An 18863-nucleotide genomic window follows, 5' to 3' on the forward strand; every position below is an offset into this window, starting at 1 on the left:
CATTCTCTCAAGCTCAGTTTATTTCACGTGCAGATAGGGATGGCAGTGAGAGTCCTGTAATGGGTCAAAATGTATCCCACAACATGATATACTTAAATCCTGATCTCTTATTACTGTGGAAGTAGCCTTATTTGGAAATAGGATCTTTGTAGTTGTGAACAAGTTATGACAAGGTCATACTGAATTAGAGTGACCTTGAAGTCCAATGATGGGTTCGTAGGTCATATGAAGATAAATACCAGGATGAAGGCCATGTGACCATGAAGCCAGAGATGGGAGTGGTGTGTCTACAAGGCCAGGAATGCCAGGGATTGCTGGTAATCACCAGACGCTAAGAGAAAGCAAGGAAGGATTCTCCCCCTAGAGTATGGTCCTGCCACGCCCTGATTTCACACTCTGGCCTCCAGAACTTGAGAGAAGAAATTCCTGTTGTTTCAGGTTACCCAGTCTGTACGATTTGTTACGGCAGCCCTAAGGAACTAACACAGGCCTGGGTGCTTCCCTGGTGGCCCAGTGGCTAAGACTCCGTGTTCCCAGTGCAAGGGGCCTGGGTTTGAGCCCTGGTTAGGGAATTAGATCCTGCATGCCACAACTAAGACCTTGTGCAGCCAAATAAGTAAATATTAAAAACAAACAAACAAACACAGGCCTTGACCCACCCACCCTCACACACCCACTAATTTGGCTTACAATATTAGAATACTTGTCACAGTCTTACTTCTGCCTGTTTGTGATTATTTCCAGCCTTGCTCATAGTCTCTTGTAGATAAATTTGAGACCCCGCATTGAAATGTGAAAGTTATCAGCTTTTCTCTGCTTTTTACCTCCCCGACCTACCTAACTGGTTAAAACTGACAGAGCCCCCATTCATCTCTTTTGCATTCTGGTTGTTTTTGTTGAGGTCATCTCCTCGGAACACAGAGATAATTGCCAGCACATATGCTGTCCTAATCACTCTCCTCTCTGAGTTAATTCAATTTAGCATTTACTGGGTGTCAACTCAGAGCAGCCTGGCTCAAGGGTGAGCAAATGGAGCTTCTTCTGGAAGATGGGAAAACCTCATTGGCACAACACGAAGATGAAATAAGTGAGTGAATGACCATTATGCAAAATACTTGTTATTTGGAGGGAATTGTGTGACCAACCTGCAGATGAGGTTAGAGGCTAAAGAATTTGGATTTCACTGGTAAGCTAGTACTTCTCATGATTTTTTTTGCCTGCAGCCCAAAGACATACAAATCATGATTCACGCCAATAATTTCTGCTCTATTCTATTATGCAGAAAAAAGGCTGGAGTGTTGGCAGATGCTCTATTCAGCCAAACTCTACCCAGGTTTCCCTGAGCATTTTTCCAACTAGATCTGACTTTCAGGCCTCCATTCTTGCTTTACATTGTCCAACTTTAGGAGGAATCCTGCTCAGTCAGTTTAACCAGAAGCCCCCACCCTCAAGATTTCTGATTACCCTTGAAATCTCTGATCAGGTTGCTCATCCTCCCCACCATCCCTCAGGTGATATCTGATTACCCTGGCCTACCTTAAACAAGAATCCCCTTAGGTCAGGTTGCTTTATCCTGAATGCCCCTTTACTCCTAAGGTTTTCCCTTGGTAATATTCTATCCACTGACCTTGCTCCTTGGCTATGAATTTCAACCTTTCCTTTTTGCCTTTGGAGTTGAGCCCAATCATTCTTTCCATTACAGAATCCCACTTCGGTGGTCTGTACACCTATCCCAGTAGTCCCCTGAATAAAGACTGTCTTATTGTGCTTTAAATAGTGTCATGAATAATTTTTCTTTAATACTATTATGGGCTCTTATGGGTCTTTTAACACAGTGGAGTGTTAATGAAGCATTCTCCTTAGGCTAAGGGAACTGTGATGTGTACCAGAGTTCAGTTAAGTATTTTGGGAAAACCCAGGAGAGAGGTGGGCTGCTGGCTTACTGACTTGACAAGAAAACAGACAGTTGTTAGTGAGTATGGGAGTTGAAGGCCAGAAAGTCAGCTGCCCCGTAACTGTAATTGAGTCCAATCACTGATGAGGGGTCTTGTATGTCTCAGTCACCATTAGGTTGTGGAAAGGCATTGTCAGGTAAAAATTCTCTCCCAGAACTGTAGAAAGTCTGGGAACTAAAAACTCATCTTGTAGTAACTTGCTGAGAAATAACATTCTAAAGCCTGTGTTGTGGGCTTTGGGAATAAAGGTCTGGCTCCTAAACCTCATCACAAATAGTAATACCCAGAATTCTGAATTGTAGGGTGGGCCCTGGGTCTGACTCATGCTGGTAGCCTTCCTGGAGACTCCCCAGCTGTGTCAGAAGGGAGGCAGGCTACTGGGACTTAACAAATGAGACAGATGTACTGTCTATAACCAACTCAATGCGAACACAGCTGTCTTCCTCTGTGGCCTGAATGATCCAGGCCTCCCAAACTAGAAACAGATAGTTTAAATGTTCCTTTGTATTCTTATTTTCTTTCTTTACATTATTTAGGCTAGATGAAAGGTTATCATCTACTTGTATCCTTGAAAGTGAAAGTGAAGTCTCTCTGTCGTGTCCGACTCTTTGCGGCCCCATGGACTGTAGCCTACCAGGCTCCTCCATCCATGGGATTTTCCAGGCAAGAGCACTAGAGTGGGTTGCCATTTCCTTCTCCAGGGGATCTTCCCAACCCAGGGATCGAACTCTGGTCTCCCGCATCACAGGCAGACGCTTTAACCTCTGAGCTACCAGGGAAGCCCTAGCCTCACTTTAAAAAAAAAAAAAAAAAATCTGCCTTTATCCTCACAATTACTTGATATAATGCTTGTTCTTTTTGTTGTTGTTGTTAGGAAAATATTTATGGTTTTATTGCATGATGAGGCATTGAAACATCTGAACAAATCAGTGTCTGGGTAATGAGGCTTTCTCCTTCACTTTTATGGGTTACTAAAGCAATTTGTCAGTAGATTTTCAAAAAAAGAAAAAAAGACAACCTTTTGCATTACTTAAGTCATTCCAAGGTATACGCTGGTACAACACAAGCTTCTATCAGATGCAGCTAGTCTAGAATCCAAATATCATGCAAAACAGCTCAGTAGAGCAGCACACTGCATCCATTCCCACCAAGGCCCTGCTTATTTGTTGATATTAGGAGCATCTGAAGGAATGTGAATAGTTGAATAGTAAGTGGAAGAGGAAGAAGAAATAGCATGAATGCCTGGCTGGGAGGGGTTCAGTCCAAGTTGTGCAGGGCAAGCCTGAACATGTCATTGGTACAAATCCAAGCAACCTTGATGCTCTTTAATTGGAACATCTGGTGGAACCACATGATGAGGTCTTCATTGGCCTTGAGCTGGCCAAAACTGTGCTGATGATGCAACTATCTGGCATGGGCTGATGGTCCTGAGCCATGATGCTGTGCTGGGTTTTCTGGAATGGAAGCTAGGCAATTTCTTCACAATGGCAGCTTTCCCTTGGAATTGCTGTCCTTCCCATGTGAATCCTGAGGCGTCGAAATAAACTGCTCCTAGTTGGATTCTATCATTATCAAATAACTGGTAGTAATGTTGAATGAAGCTGGAGCCAATTTGCTCCCAAACTGGCTTGTCTCCCATTCTGAAGCATCACCCAGCCTCACTGAGATCCAAAGAGCTGGCACAATGGTGGCAGAGACCCAACTTGGTCTTCCTGTTTTGTTTTAAAATTTACTTATTCTACTAGTGCAGAGTTAATACCCTGAAAAATCCTCAGAAGTTATCCAGCATCAAACTTCTTAACTGAGTTGAAAACAAAGCCTGGAAAAGTTAACAGGGTATTTAAGGAATTTCCAGGGACTCAACAAGTTCATCTGACCTCTGATTTCTGGGACTCTTTACAGGGACTGCTGCCTGGTCTGTTATAACAGAGCCTTCTGGTTGCTGGAGGCTGGACAATCCATGCCCTTGGCCTTCTCTTCTGTTCTCCACTGGACCCTCTCACCTTTCATAATTCCTCCTTGTTGTTGTTCAATTGCTAAGTCATGTCTGACTCTTTGAGACCCCATGTGTTGAAGGAAGGGAACCCCTTTTCCAAGGCCCAAGAGTGGGCTCTTGTCTGACACTCAGAAATGTATTGTTTAAGAAATGAATTGTCACATAAGCTGACAAAGCAAAAGACTTTATTAAGAAGAGGTGCCTATGCAAAGAAGAGTAGGGTAAGAGAACCCAGGAGAACTGCTGTGCCACATGGCTCACAGTCTTGGGTTATATGGTAATGGGATTAGTTTCCAGATTTTCTCTGGCGAATCACTCTGACTCAGGGTCCTTCCTGGTGGGTCAAGCATTGCTCAACCAAAATGGATGCCAGTGAGGATTCTGGGAGGTAGTAGGACATGGGGAGAAACATCAATAACCTCAGATATGCAGATGACACCACCTTATGGCAGAAAGTGAAGAACTAAAGAGCCTCTTGATGAAAGTAAAAGAGGAGAGTGAAAAAGCTGGCTTAAAACTCAACATTCAGAAAATGAAGATCATGGCATCCAATCCCATCACTTCATGGCAAATAGATGGGGAAACAATGACAGACTTTATTTTTTTGGGTTCCAAAATCACTGCAGATGGTGACTACAGCCATGAAATTGAAAGACACCTGCTCCTTGGAAGAAGAGCTATGACCAACCTAGACAGCATATTAAAAAGCAGAGATATTACTTTGCTGCAAAGGTCCACCTAGTCAAAGCTATGGTTTTTGCAGTAGTCATGTATGGATGTGCAAGTTGGACTATAAAGAAAGCTGAGTGCTGAAGAATTGATGCTTTTGAACTGTGGTGTTGGAGAAGACTCTTGAAAGTCCACTGGACTGCAAGGAGGTCAAACCAGTGAATCCTAAAGGAAATCAATCCTGAATATTCATTGGAAGGACTGATGCTTAAGCTGAAACTCCAATCCTTTGGCCACCTGATGGGAAGAACTGACTCATTGGAAAAGACCCAGATGCTGGGAAAGATTGAAGGCAGAAGGAGAAGGTGACAACAGAGGATGAGATGGTTGGATGGCATCACTGACTCAATGGACATGACTTTGAGCAAGCTCTGGGAGTTGGTGATGGACAGGGAAGCCTGTCATGCTGCAGTCCATGGGGTCACAAAGATGCAATTGAACTGAACTGAACTGAGGACACGGGGCGTCTCCTTTTGACCTCTTTCAAATTCATCCATTGGTGATGGCTTGTTAGTTCTGTGTTCCTTACTGGGACCTCCTGTCTTAAAATATAATTCATGCAAATGGTTACTGTGGTGCCTGGCCAGGGTGGGCAGTTTCAGTCAGTGTGCTTCCCCTAACACATGGACTGCAGCATACCAGGCTTCCCTGTCCTTCATTGTCTCCCAGAATTTGCTCAAACTCATGTCCATTGAGTTAGTGATGCCATCCAATCATTTCATCCTCTATCGACCCCTTCTCTTCCTGCCTTCAATCTTTCCCAGCATCAGGGTTTTTACCAATGAGTTGGCTCTTCGAATCAGGTGGCCAAAGTATTGGAGCTTCAGCTTTAGCATCAGTTCTTCCAGTGAATATTCAAGGTTGATTTCCTTTAGGATTGACTGGTATGATCTTGCTGTCCAAGGGACTCTCTAGTGTCTTCTCCAACACCACAATTTTAAAGCATCAATTCTTCTATGCTCAGCCTTCTTCTTTATGGTCCAACTCTCACATCCATCTATTGAAAAATAGTAACTTTGACTATATGGACCTTTGTCCTCAAAGTGATGTCTCTCCTAGACCATTTCAACCTGTGGGCACCCCCCACCCCCCACCAACACACACACACACACACCAGCCTCCAGGAGTTTCTGGGGGCCTGCCCTGCCAGAGCCAATTTCTCTGACGCAGGGGTGGTTGAGCCTTACAAAGGCCACGAACTGAGGGAGGGATGGGCTGGCCATAAGGGAGAGTCTAGAACTGTGGCCTCCTAATCAGTCACTTGGACTGGGAAGGGGAGGGTCCAGATGTGTGCACATCTAGCCAAGTACATTTTGCCCTGGCTCAGGAATTTCTGAGGGTGGGCAATATATTTCAAATAGCCTACCCCCTGGCGCTGGACTCCTGCAAATGACCAGACCCAGGAGCTGCCCATCACAGTAGGTAATGACCCGTTACCAACTTTGGTTCTGTGACACCAACTCTGTTGTAAGAAAATCTCGTGTTGGCCCTAACACCATTGTAAGGGTGAAATTGCGGGAGGTCTCGGGGATCAATATCTATTCCAAAAATGCCGGGCAGATGTTTGAAATCAGAATTAACCAGAATTTCAGTTCTCCCATTTCTAGGGTGAAAGGTTGTTTAAAGAAATTTTAAATACAAGTAGTTTTCTTAGGGAGATTTATGAAAAAAAGAAGAGGAAGAAGGAGAAGCTAGCAGGTTCATGCCTCTCTATTGTTCGGATTTGATGACAGAAATAGAAGGAATGAGCAGGAACAAAAGGCATGGCACTCCCTGGGCTTTCTTGCGCCCCCTGCTGGTCTGTGCCTGCGGGGATTCCTCACATCTGCAAATAAAAAACTGGTCTTACATTTGAGAACCATCGCCACAGGGAAAATCTCGCCCGATTCTGAGTTTCCATTTCTCAAACTACAACTACTCTCCAGGTTTTGTGAATTTGCCTTCCCTTTCTTGCCACTTCCAGTGACTTCTCTGATAGCACCTTTTGCACATTTCCTTGGAGAAGGCAATGGCACCCCACTCCAGTACTTTTGCCTGGAAAATCCCATGGACGGAGGAGCCTGGTAGGCTGCAGTCCTTGGGGTCGCTAGAGTCGGACAAGACTGAGCGACTTCACTTTCACTTTTCACTTTCATGCATTGGAGAAGGAAATGGCAACCCACTCCAGTGTTCTTGCCTGGAGAATCCCAGGGACGGGGGAGCCTGGTGGGCTGCCGTCTATGGGGTCGCACAGAGTTGGACATGACTGAAGCGACTTAGCAGCAGCAGCAGCACATTTCCTGTTGTTGTTCTGAGTCTTTGTGACTCCATGGACTGCAGCACACCAGGCTTCCCTGTCCTCCACCATCTCCCCAAGCTTGCTCAAACTCATGCATGCCCTTTGAGTCGATGATGCCATCCAACCATCTCATCCTCTGTCGTCCCCTTCTCCTGCCTCTGATCTTTCCCTTTATCAGGGTCTTTCCTATTGGGGGCTTAAGAAAAAAAAAAATCTGCAAGTTACCTATTGAATGCCATTCAGAATGAGAACAGGGAGCTCTTTTAACCTGGATTGTTCTGTCCGGTATGACTTTTTGCGACCCCACGGACTGTAGCTGGCAAGGCTCCTCCATCCATGGGATTTCTGAGGCAAGAATGCTGAAGTGGGTTGCCATTTTCTTCTCCAGGGGAGCTTCCGGACACAAAGGATGGAACCAGCATCTCTTGTGTCTTCTACATCGGCAGGCAGATTATCACTAGCACAACCTGGGAACCCTTTAAACCTGGGACCTTGCAGCAAATCCTCCTTTCCCAACAGGTCTTAGACTGGTGCATTTCACCCTGTGAGTTGCACATGGGTTAATCAATGTAGTGGGGCAACACTCACTTTTTTTTTTTTTAAAAGAAGAGACTAGTGGAGATGAAATATCAGAGCACATTGCTCTAGTTTGGAAATGAGTCCATAGACTCAGGTATTTCTGAAATAGGGCTTTTGTTTTCTCAATATCTGCAAGAAGGAAGACTGAGGGGAGTATCCATCATCAAGAAACCACTAGTTAACTTCATTACAGTTCCCATTTCCACAATTTTATGGGTGCTTTTAGAGAACAAAAGGAGACACCCTCACCTTCCAAATACCGTTGGTTTGAATATCTACACTGCAGTCTGGGAAGTCCTGAAAAGTAAACACAATCTACCTTTGAAATCACAAGCTTTGAAATCTACCCTAAATAACTATAGATAAGGTAGAATTTGCATTTGGAAAGGGACCCAAATATACATTTAAAAGAGAAGTGGAGGACTCTCCCCTTTATGGGGAACAAAAAAGAGAAACTGGACCTAGAGGGAGGAAAATGAAATTTTTTTGTTACATTAACCTTTAGAATTTTAGGCTATGTCAGGGTAAGTGTGTTCCCAGAATTTTGTACCCATTTTGAACATACATGCATATTTACATATACATACATAAATATGTACTCAATAAAAGGTTAAATGTATTTCTTTGGCTTGCAATTTTAGAAGTGTGAGAGACAGTAACCATATCATTATATCATTAGTTCTTTATTTTTTTCAATATTTATTTGGCTGCGTTTGGTCTTAGTTGTGGCAGGAGAGGTCAGGTATTGTGGCTTAGTTGCCCCGGGGCACATGGGATCTTACTAGGGATCAAACCCGCATCCCCTGCACTGGAATGCAGATACTTAACCACTGGACCACCAGGGAAGTCCTTATCATGAGTTCTCAAAGGGCAGTCTTCGGAATACCTGTGTTGAATTCCAATTGTGTGTATAATGAAAACCCTGATTCCTGGCTCCTTCCAAAACCTTGCAAATGGCAAGCACTAAGTGGGAGTCTTTTCAACCTGCATTTAGCACCATCTGACCATCATTTATTCTCAAAGAGCAGTGGAATCCTGTCCGCATCAAAACTACCTGGAATTTTCTCTGAAAGCAAGGCTTCCTTAGTCATAGAACTGCTGGAAGGTGGACCCAAGAAATCTTCGTTTTTCCTAAGTTGAGGTGAGTTTCTGAAACACTGTAAAGTTTGAACTGCGTTAGATGATTTGGGTACACTCTAAAAGTTTTTCAGTCATTACCCCATAGACTCATTTTTTTGTTGTTTTCATTTGTTTTTGTTTGCTTCACCCTTGGCAGTGACAGTGTGGCCCTCCTGTGGTCCCTGAGGACCACCAAGGAATTCCCTCTTTTTTTTTTTTTTTAAATTAGCAGCAGTTAGAACCGCACATGGAACTACTGACTGGTTCTGGATTGGGAGAAGAGTACATCAAGGCTGTATATTGTCACCCTGCTTATTTAACTTATATGCAGAGTGTATCATGCAAAATGTGGGACTGGATGAAGCACAAGTTGGAATCAAGATTGCAGGGAGAAATATCAATATCAATATGCAGATGACACCACCCTTATGGCAGAAAGTGAAGAAGAACTAAAGAGCCTCTTCATGAAAGTGAGAGAGTGGAAAATTTGACTTAAAATTCAACATTCAAAAAATGAAGATGATGGCATCCCTACATTTCATGGCAAGAGATGGGCAAACAATGGAAACAGTGACAGACTTTATTTTCTTGGGCTCCAAGATCACTGAAGATGGTGACTGCAGCCATGAAATTAAAAGATGCTTGCTCCTTGGAAGGAAAGCTATGACCAACCTCAGTTCAGTTCAGTTGCTCAGTCATGTCTGACTCTTTGCGACCCCTTGGACTGCAGCACACCAGGCCTCCCTGTCCATCACCAACTCCCGGAGTTTACTCAAACTCACGTCCATCGAGTCAGTGATGCCATCCAACCATCTCATCCTCTGTTGTCACCTTCCTCCCACCTTCAATCTTTCCCAGCATCAGGGTCTTTTCAGTGAGTCAGTTCTTCGCATCAGGTGGCCAAAGTATTGGAGTTTCAGCTTCAGCATCAGTCCATCCAATGAATATTCAGGACTGAATTCTTTTAGGCTCTACTGGTTTGATCCCCTTGTGTTGCAGGAAGGGGGACCCCTCCCAGGGCCCAAAACTGGGCTCTTGTCTAACACTCGGAAATGAATTGTCCGAGGAGACACAGGTGCAGACAAAGCAAGAGATTTTATTGGGAAATGGCACCTGGGTGGACTGCAGTAGGGGAAGGGAACCCAGGAGAACTGCTCTGCTGCATGGCTCGCAGTCTCAGGTTTTATGGTGATGGAATTAGTTTCCAGGTGGTCTTTGGCCAATCATTCTAATTCAGAGTCTTTCCTGGTGGCACACGCATAGCTCAGCCAAGATGGATGCTAGCGAGAGGGATTCTGGGCAGTGGATGGACACGTGGTGTCTCCTTTAGACCTTTCCTGAACTCTTCCAGTTTGTGGTGGCTTATTAGTTCAGTATTCCTTATCAGGATCTCCTGTCATAAAACAACTCATGCAAATGGTTACTATGGTGCCTGGCCATGCTGGGCGGTTTCAATCAGTGTGCTTCCCCTAACACTTGCAGTCCAAGGGACTCTCAAGGAGTCTTCTGCAACACCACAGTTCAAAAGCATCAATTTTTCGGCACTCAGCTTTCTGTATAGTCCAACTCTCACATCCATACATGACTACTGGAAACACCATAGCCTTGACTAGATGGACCTTTGTCAGCAAAGTAATGTCTCTGCTTTTTAATATGCTGTCTACATTGATCATAACTCATCCTCCAAGGAGCAAGCATCTTTTAATTTCATGACTGCAGTCACCATCTGCAGTGATTTTGGAGCCCCCGAAATAAAGTCTGTCACTGTTTCCACTATTTCCCCATTTATTTGCCATGAAGTGATGGGACCAGACGGCATGATCTTAGTTTTCTGAATGTTGAGATTTAAGCCAACTTTTCACTCTCCTCTTTTACTTTCATCAAGAAGCTCTTTAGTTCTTCTTGATTTTCTGCCATAGGGTGGTGTCATCTGCATATCTGAGGTTATTGTTATTGTTCCCAGCAGTCTTGATTCCAGCTTGTGCTTCATCCAGCCCAGTGTTTCTCATTATGTAGTCTGCATATAAGTTAAACAAGCAGGATGATAATATAAGCCTTGATGTCCTCCTTTCCCTATTTGGAACCAGTCTGTTGTTCCTTGTCCAGTTCTGTTGCTTCCTGATACAGATTTCTCAAGAGGCAGGTCAGGTGGCCTGGTATTCTCACCTCTTGAAGAATTTTCCACAGTTTATTGTGATCCACACAGTCAAAATCACTGCAAATGGTGATCATAGCCATGAAATTAAAAGATGCTTACTCCTTGGAAGGAAAGCTATGACCAACCTAGACAGCATATTAAAAAGCAGAGACATTACTTTGTCAACAAAGGTCCATCTAGTCAAGGCTATGGTTTTTTCAGTATTCATGTATGGATGTGCAAGTTGGACTATAAAGAAAGCTGAGCGCTGAAGAATTGATGCTTTTGAACTGTGGTGTTGGAGAAGACTCTTGAGAGTCCCTTGGACTACAAGGAGATCCAAGCAGTCCATCCTAAAGGAGATCAGTCCTGGGTGTTCTTTGGAGGGACTGATGCTGAAGCTGAAACTCCAATACTTTGGCCACCTGATGCAAAGAGCTGACTCATTTGAAAAGACCCTGATGCTGGGAAAGATTGAGGGCAGGAGGAGAAGAGGATGACAGAGGATGAGATGGTTGGATGGCATCACTGACTCAATGGACATGAGTTTGGGTAAACTCCAGGAGTTGGTGATGGATAGGGAGGCCTGGTGTGCTGCAGTTCATGGGGTCACAGAGTCAGACACGACTGAGCGACTGAACTGAACTGACACAGTCAAAGGCTTTGGCACAGTTAATAAAACAGAAGTAGATGTTTTTCTCGAACTCTCTTGCTCTTTTGATGATCCAACAGATATTGGCAACTTGATCTCTGGTTCCTCTGCCTTTTCTAAATCCAGCTTGAATATCTGGAAGTTCACGGTTCACATACTGTTACATCCTGGCTTGGAGAATTTTGAGCATTACTTTACTAGTATGGGAGATGAGTGCAATTGTAGTAGTTTGAGAATTCTTTGGCATTGACTTTCTTTGGGATTGGAATGAAAACTGACCTTTTCCAGGCTTGTGGCCACTGCTGAGTTTTCCAAATTTGCTGGTCTATTGAGTTCACCACATTCACAGCATTATCTTTGAGGATTTGAAATAGCTTACCTGGAATTCCATCACTTCCACTAGCTTTGTTCATAGTGATGCTTCCTAAAGCCCACTTGACTTCGCATTCCAGGATGTCTGACTCTAGGTGAGTGATCATACCATTGTGATTATCTGGGTTGTGAAGACTTTTTGTGTAGTTCTTCTGTGTATTCTTGCCACCTCTTCGTAATATCTCTGCTTCTGTTAGGTCCATACCATTTCTGTCCTTTATTGTGCCCATCTTTGCATGAAATGTTCCCTTGGTATCTCTAATTTTCTTGAAGAGATCTCTAGTGTTTCCCATTTTATTGTTTTCTTCTATTTCTTTGCATTGATCACTGAGGAAGGCTTTTTTATCTCTCCTTGTTATTCTTTGGAACTCTGCATTCAAATGGATATATCTTTCATTTTTTCCTTTGCCTTTCACTTCTCTTCTTTTCACAACTATTTGTAAGCCCTCCTCAGACAACCATTTGGCCTTTTTGTGTTTCTTTTTCTTGTGTATGGTCTTGATCCCTGTCTCCTGTACAATGTCACAAACTTCTGTCCATTGTTCTTCAGGCACTCTGTCTATCAGATCTAATTCCTTGAATCTATTTGTCACTTGTAGTGTATGTAAGGGATTTGATTTAGGTCATACCTGAATGATATACTGGTTTTCCCTACTTTCTTCAATTTAAGCCTGAATTTGGCAATAAGAAGTTCATGATCTGAGCTACAGTCAGCTCCCGGTCTTGTTTTTGCTGACTGTATAGAGTTTCTCCATCTTTGGCTGCAAAGAATATAATCAATCTGATTTCAGTATTGACCATCTGGTGATGTCCATGTGTACAGTCTTCTCTTGTGTTTTTGGAAGAGGGTGTTTGCTATGTCCAGTGAGTTCTCTTGGAAAACTCTATTAGCCTTTGCCTTGCTTCATTTTGTACTCCAAGGCCAAATTTGCCTGTTACTCCAGTTATTTCTTAACTTCCTATTTTTGCATTCCATCTCCCTATGGAATGGACAGGACATCTTTTTGGGGGTGTTAGTTCTAGAAGCATTTGTAGATCTTCATAGAACTGTTCAACTTCAGCTTCTTCAGCATTACTGGTCAGGGCATAGACTTGGATTACTGTGACAGCATATTGAAAAGCAGAGACATTTCTTTGTGACAAAGGTCCATCCAGTCAAAGCTATAGTTTTTCCAGTAGTCACATTTGGATGTGAGAGTTGGACCATAAAGAAAGCTGAACATCGAAGAATTGATGTTTTTGAACTGAGGTGTTGGAGAAGACTCTTGAGGATTATTTGGACTGCAAGGAGATCCAACCAGTCCATCTTACAGTAAATCAGTCCTGAATATTCATTGGAAGGATTGATGCTGAATCTGAAACTCCAGTCCTTTGGCCACCTGATGGGAAGAACTGATTCCTTGGAAAAGACCCTGATGCTGTGAAAGATTGAAGGCAGGAGGAGAAGGGGATTACAGAGGATCAGATGGTTGGATGGCATCACCGACTCTAGGGATGTGAGTTTGAGCAAGCTGTGGGCATTGGTAATGGACAGGGAAGCCTGGCAGGCTGCAGTCCATGGGGTTGCAAAGAGTAGGACACGACTGAGAGACTCAACTGAACTGAACTATGTAAGTGGTCATCAGTCAGTTCAGTTCAGTTCAGTCGCTCAGTTTGTCTGACTCTTTGCGACCCCATGAATTGCAGCACGTCAGGCCTCCATGTCCATCACCAACTCGCAGAGTTCACCCAAACTCATGTCCATCGTGTCGGTGATGCCATCCAGCCATCTCATCCTTTGTCATCCCCTTTTCCTCTTGCCCTCAATCCCTCCCAGCATCAGAGTCTTTTCCAATGAGTCAACTCTTTGCATGAGGTGGCCAAAGTATTGGAGTTTCCGCTTTAGCATCAACTTCCAAAAAACACCCAGGACTGATCTCCTTTAGAATGGACTGGTTGGATCTCCTTGCAGTCCAAGGGACTCTCAAGAGTCTTCTCCAACACCACAGTTCAAAAGCATCAATTCTTTGGCGCTCAGCTTTCTTCACAGTCCAACTCTTACATCCATACATGACCACTGGAAAAACCATAGCCTTGACTAGACGGACCTTTGTCGGCAAAGTAATATCTCTGCTTTTGAATATGTTGTCTAGGTTGGTCATAACTTTCCTTCCAAGGAGTAAGCGTCTTTTAATTTCATGGCTGCAATCACCATCTGCAGTGATTTTGGAGCCCCCCAAAATAAAGTCTGACATTGTTTTCACTGTTTCCCTGTCTATTTCCCATGAAGTGATGGGACCAGATGCCATGTTCTTCGTTTTCTGAATGTTGAGCTTTAAGCCAACTTTTTCACTCTCCTCTTTCACTTTTATCAAGAGGCTTTGTAGTTCCTCTTCACTTTCGGCCATAAGGGTGGTGTTATCTGTGTATCTGAGGTTATTGATATTTCTCCTGGCAATCTTGATTCCAGCTTGTGTTTCTTCCAGCCCAAGGTTTCTCATGATGTACTCTGCATATAAGTTAAATAAGCAGGGTGACAATATACAGCCTTGACGTACTCCTTTTCCTATTTGGAACCAGTCTGTTATTCCATGTCCAGTTCTAACTGTTGCTTCCTGACCTGCATATAGTAGTCATATGACTATATTATTATTTTAAAGAATATTTAAGAATCAGTAATTGATAAGTATTTAAAAAATGAATCTTTGATCTTTCCTGGTGGCTCAGAAGGTAAAGCGTCTGCCTACAATGCCTACCATGTGGGAGACCAGGGTTCAATCCCTGGGTCGGGAAGATCTCCTGGAGAAGGAAATGGCAACTCACTCCAGTATGTTTGCCTGGAAAATCCCATGGATGGTGGAACCTGGTAGGCTACAGTCCATGGGGTCGCAAAGAGTTGGACATGATTGAGCGACCTCACTTTCACTTTCTTTAAAAAATAAAGATCTTTTTTTGGTTGTGCTGTGCAGCTTGTGGAATCTCAGTTCCACAATGAAGGATTGAACCTGAGCCATGGCAGTGAAAGCGCTGAATCCTAGTTGCTAAACCACCAGGGAATTCCCTAAAGATATTGAATTTTATTAAATATATCATGAGCCTTTTTATTAAATATATCATGTTGGTTCTATTAAAATGATGAATGACATTAATCAATTTCTTTTTTTTTCACTTTTATTAAGTTATTATTGACATACAAAACTGCTTATGTTTAAGGTGTACAGCCGAATCACTTGACTTAGGTATATTGAAAAATGATTGTCACAATAAGTTTATTTAACATTCATCATCTCATAGTCAAAAAAATAAAAAGGGAAAACCATATTTTAGGATTTACTCTCTTAACAACTTTCAAATACACCATATAGCATTGTTAACTATAGTCATTGTGCTGTACATTACATACCCAGTACTTATTTATCTTATAACTGGAAATTTGTACCTTTGATCATTTTCCTCCAATTCTTCCAGCTCCAGCTTCTGGTAACCACAAATTTGATCTCTGTTTTGATGAGATTGCCTTTTAAAAAAAATTTCACATATAAGTGATAATATACAGTATTTGCTTTTCTTTGTCTCACTTATTGCACTTAGTATAATGTCCTCAGGGTTCATCCATGTTGCCAGAAATGACTGGATTTCCTTATTTTTTTAATCCATTTTTCCTAATTTTTATTGGAGTAAAATTGATTTACAGTGTTGTATTAGTTTCTGCTGTTCACCAAAGTGAATCAGTTATGTGTATACACATATCCCCTCTTTTTTAGATTTCCTTCCTATTTAGGTCACCACAGAACATACAGAGTAGAGGTCCCTGTGCTATACAGTAGGTTTGTGTAAGTTATTGATTTTATATATAGTAGTGTATATTTTGGAGAAGGCAATGGCACCCCACTCCAGTACTCTTGCCTGGAAAATCCCATGGATGGAGGAGCCTGGTAGGCTGCAGTCCCTGAGGTTGCTAAGAGTCGGACACGACTGAGCGACTTCACTTTCAATTTTCACTTCCATGCATTGGAGAAGGAAATGGCAACCCACTCCACTGTTCTTGCCTGGAGAATCCCAGGGACGGAGGAGCCTGGTGGGCTGCCGTCTGTGGGGTCGCACAGAGTCGGACACGACTGAAGCGACTTAGCAGCAGCAGCAACAGCAGCAGTGTATATTTGTCAGTCCCAATCTCTCAGTTCCTCCCACCCCGCTCCCCGATTTCCTCCTTGGTAGCCATACATTTGTTCCTATGTCTGTCTCTATTGCTGCTTTGCAAATAAGATCATCTATACCATATTTCTAGATTCCACATATATGCATTAATATACAATACTTGTTTATCTTCTGACTCACTTCACTCTGTATGACAGTCTCTAGGTCCCTTCACATCTCTGCAAATGGCACAAATTCATTCTTTTTTATGGCTGAGTAATGTTTCTTTGTATATATGTACCACGTCTTCTTTATCCATTCCTCTGTTGGTGGACATTTTTGTTGCTTCCATGTCCTGGTTATTGTAAATAGTATTGCAAGGAACATCAGGGTGCATGTACCATTTTGAGTTATGGTTTTCTCAGGAGGGGATTGTTGGGTCATATGGTAGTTCTATTTTTAGTTTTTTGAGAAACCTCCATACTGTTTTCCATAGTAGCTGTGCCAATTTACAATCCCAACAACAGTGCACAATTTCTTAACATTGGAACTTATCCACAACCCTGAAATTAACTGGCCACTTCATCCACCACAGTTCACTGCACTCTTTTGATATGTTACTGGATCTGGGTATGTGTGTTTTCTTAGTAGCTTTGCAACTATATTCCAGTGTCTGGATTGTTGTTCAGTCATTCAGTTGTATCTGACTCTTTGCGACCCCGTGGACTGCAGCACACAGGTTTCCCTGTCCTTCACTATCTCCCCAAGTTCGCTCAAATTCACATACATTGAGTCAATGATGCCATTCAACTATCTTATCCTCTGTTGCCCTCAATCTCTTGCCCTCAACGTTTCTCAGCATCAGGATCTTTTTTAGTGAGTTTGCTTTTTTTGCATCAAGTGACCAAAGTATTGGAGCTTTCAACTTTAGCATAAGTCCTTCCAGTGAATATTCAGGGTTTGTTTCCTTTAGGATTGACTTGTTTGATCCTCCTAGCTGTCCAAGGGACACTCAAGAGTCTTCTCCAGCACCATAATTGAAAAGCATCAATTCTTCAACATTCAGCCTTCGTTATGGTCCAACTCTTGTCTGTACATGACTACCGGAAAAACCATAGCTTTGACTATATGGATCTTTGTCAGCAAAGTAATGTCTCTGGTTTTTAATATGCTGTTTAGGTTTGTCATAATTTTTCTTCCAAGGAACAAGTGTCTTTTAATTTCATGACTACAGTCACTGTCCACAGTGATTTTGGAGCCCAAGAAAATAAAATCTGTCACTATTTTCACTTTTCCCCCATCTTTTTGCCATGAAGTGATGGGACTGGATGCTATGATCTTAGTTTTCTGAATGTTGAGTTTTAAGCCAGCTTTTTTCACTGTCCTCTTTGAATTTCATTAAAGGGCTCTTTAGTTCCTCTTTACTTTCTGCCATTAAAGTAGTATCATCTGTATATCTGAGGTTGTTGATATTTCTCCCAGCAATCTTTCTTTTCTTTTTTAAAAATTAATTCATTTATTTTAATTAAAGGATAATTACAATATTTTGATGGTTTTGCCATACATCAACATGAATTGGCCACAGGTACACATGTGTCCTCCATCCCTGAATCCGCCTCCCAACTCCCTCCCAACCCTATCCATCTAAGTTATCCCCGGGCACTGGCTTTGGGTGCTCTGCTTTATGCACAGAACTTTCACTGGTCATCTTTTTACATATAGTAATGTATATGTTTCAATGCTATTCTCTCAGATCATCCCACCATATCCTTCTCCCATTGAGTCCAAAAGTCTATTCTTTATGTCTATGTCTCCTTTGCTGCCCTACAAGTAGGATCATTGGTACCATCTTTTTAAATTCCATTTAATGTGCTAATATACAGTACTTGTATTTCTCTTTCTGAGTTACTTCACTCTGTATAATAGGCTCTAGGTTCATTTACTTCATTAGAACTGACTCAAATATGCATTCTTTTTATAGCTGAGTAATATTCCATTTTGTATATGTGCCACAACTTCCTTATCCATTCATCTGCTGATGGACATCTAGGTTGCTTCCATGTCCTAGCAATTGTAAATAGTGCTTCAGTGAACAGTGGGGTACATGTGTCTCTTTAAATTTTAGTTTCCTTGGGGTATATGCCCAGCAGTGGGATTTCTGGATTATATGGCAATTCTATTCTGTTTTTTTAAGGAATCTCCACACTATTCTCCATAGTGGCTGTACCAGTTTGCATTTCCACTAACAGTATAAGAGGGTTCCTTTTTCTCCACACCATCTCCAGTGTTTATTGTATAGACTTTTTGATAGCAGCCATTCTGACTGGTGTGAGATGATATCTCATTGTGGTTTTGATTTGCATTTCTCTAATAATGAGTGATGTTGAGCGTCTCTTCATGTGTTTATTAGCCATTTGTATGCCTTCTTTGGAGAAGTGTCTGTTTAGGTCTTTGCCCACTTTTTAATTGGGCTGTTTGTTTTCTAGTATTGAGCTGCATGAACTACTTGTATATTTTGGAGATTAATTCTTTCTCAGTTGTTTAATTTGCTGTAATTTTCTCCTATTCTGAGGGTTGTCTTTTCACCTTGCTTATGGCTTTCTTTGTTGTGCAAAAGCTTTTAAGTTTAATTAGGTCCCATTTATTTATTATTGTTTTTATTTCCATTACTCCAGGAGGTGGATCATAGAAGATCTTGCTGTGATTTATGTCAGCGAGTATGCTGCCTATGTTTTCCTCTAAGAGTTTTATAGTTTCTTGTCTTACATTTAGGTCTTTAATCCATTTTGAGTTTATTTTTGTGTATGGTGTTAGAAAGTGCTCTAGCTTTCTCCTGGCAATCTTGATTCTAGTTTGTGAGTCATCCAGCCTGACGTTTCACATGATGTATTCTGCATATAAGTTAAATAAGCAGGGTGACGCATACAGCC

General features: G+C 42.3%; 1 pseudogene; it reads right to left on the bottom strand.

The window, feature by feature from the left end:
• Window positions 1–3180: 3180 nt before the first annotated feature.
• LOC107132627 (nuclear transport factor 2-like) lies at window positions 3181–3706 on the bottom strand (annotated as a pseudogene).
• Window positions 3707–18863: the final 15157 nt, after the last annotated feature.

Source organism: Bos taurus, chromosome 7, assembly GCF_002263795.3.
Source record: "Bos taurus isolate L1 Dominette 01449 registration number 42190680 breed Hereford chromosome 7, ARS-UCD2.0, whole genome shotgun sequence".
Taxonomy (NCBI): domain Eukaryota; kingdom Metazoa; phylum Chordata; class Mammalia; order Artiodactyla; family Bovidae; genus Bos; species Bos taurus.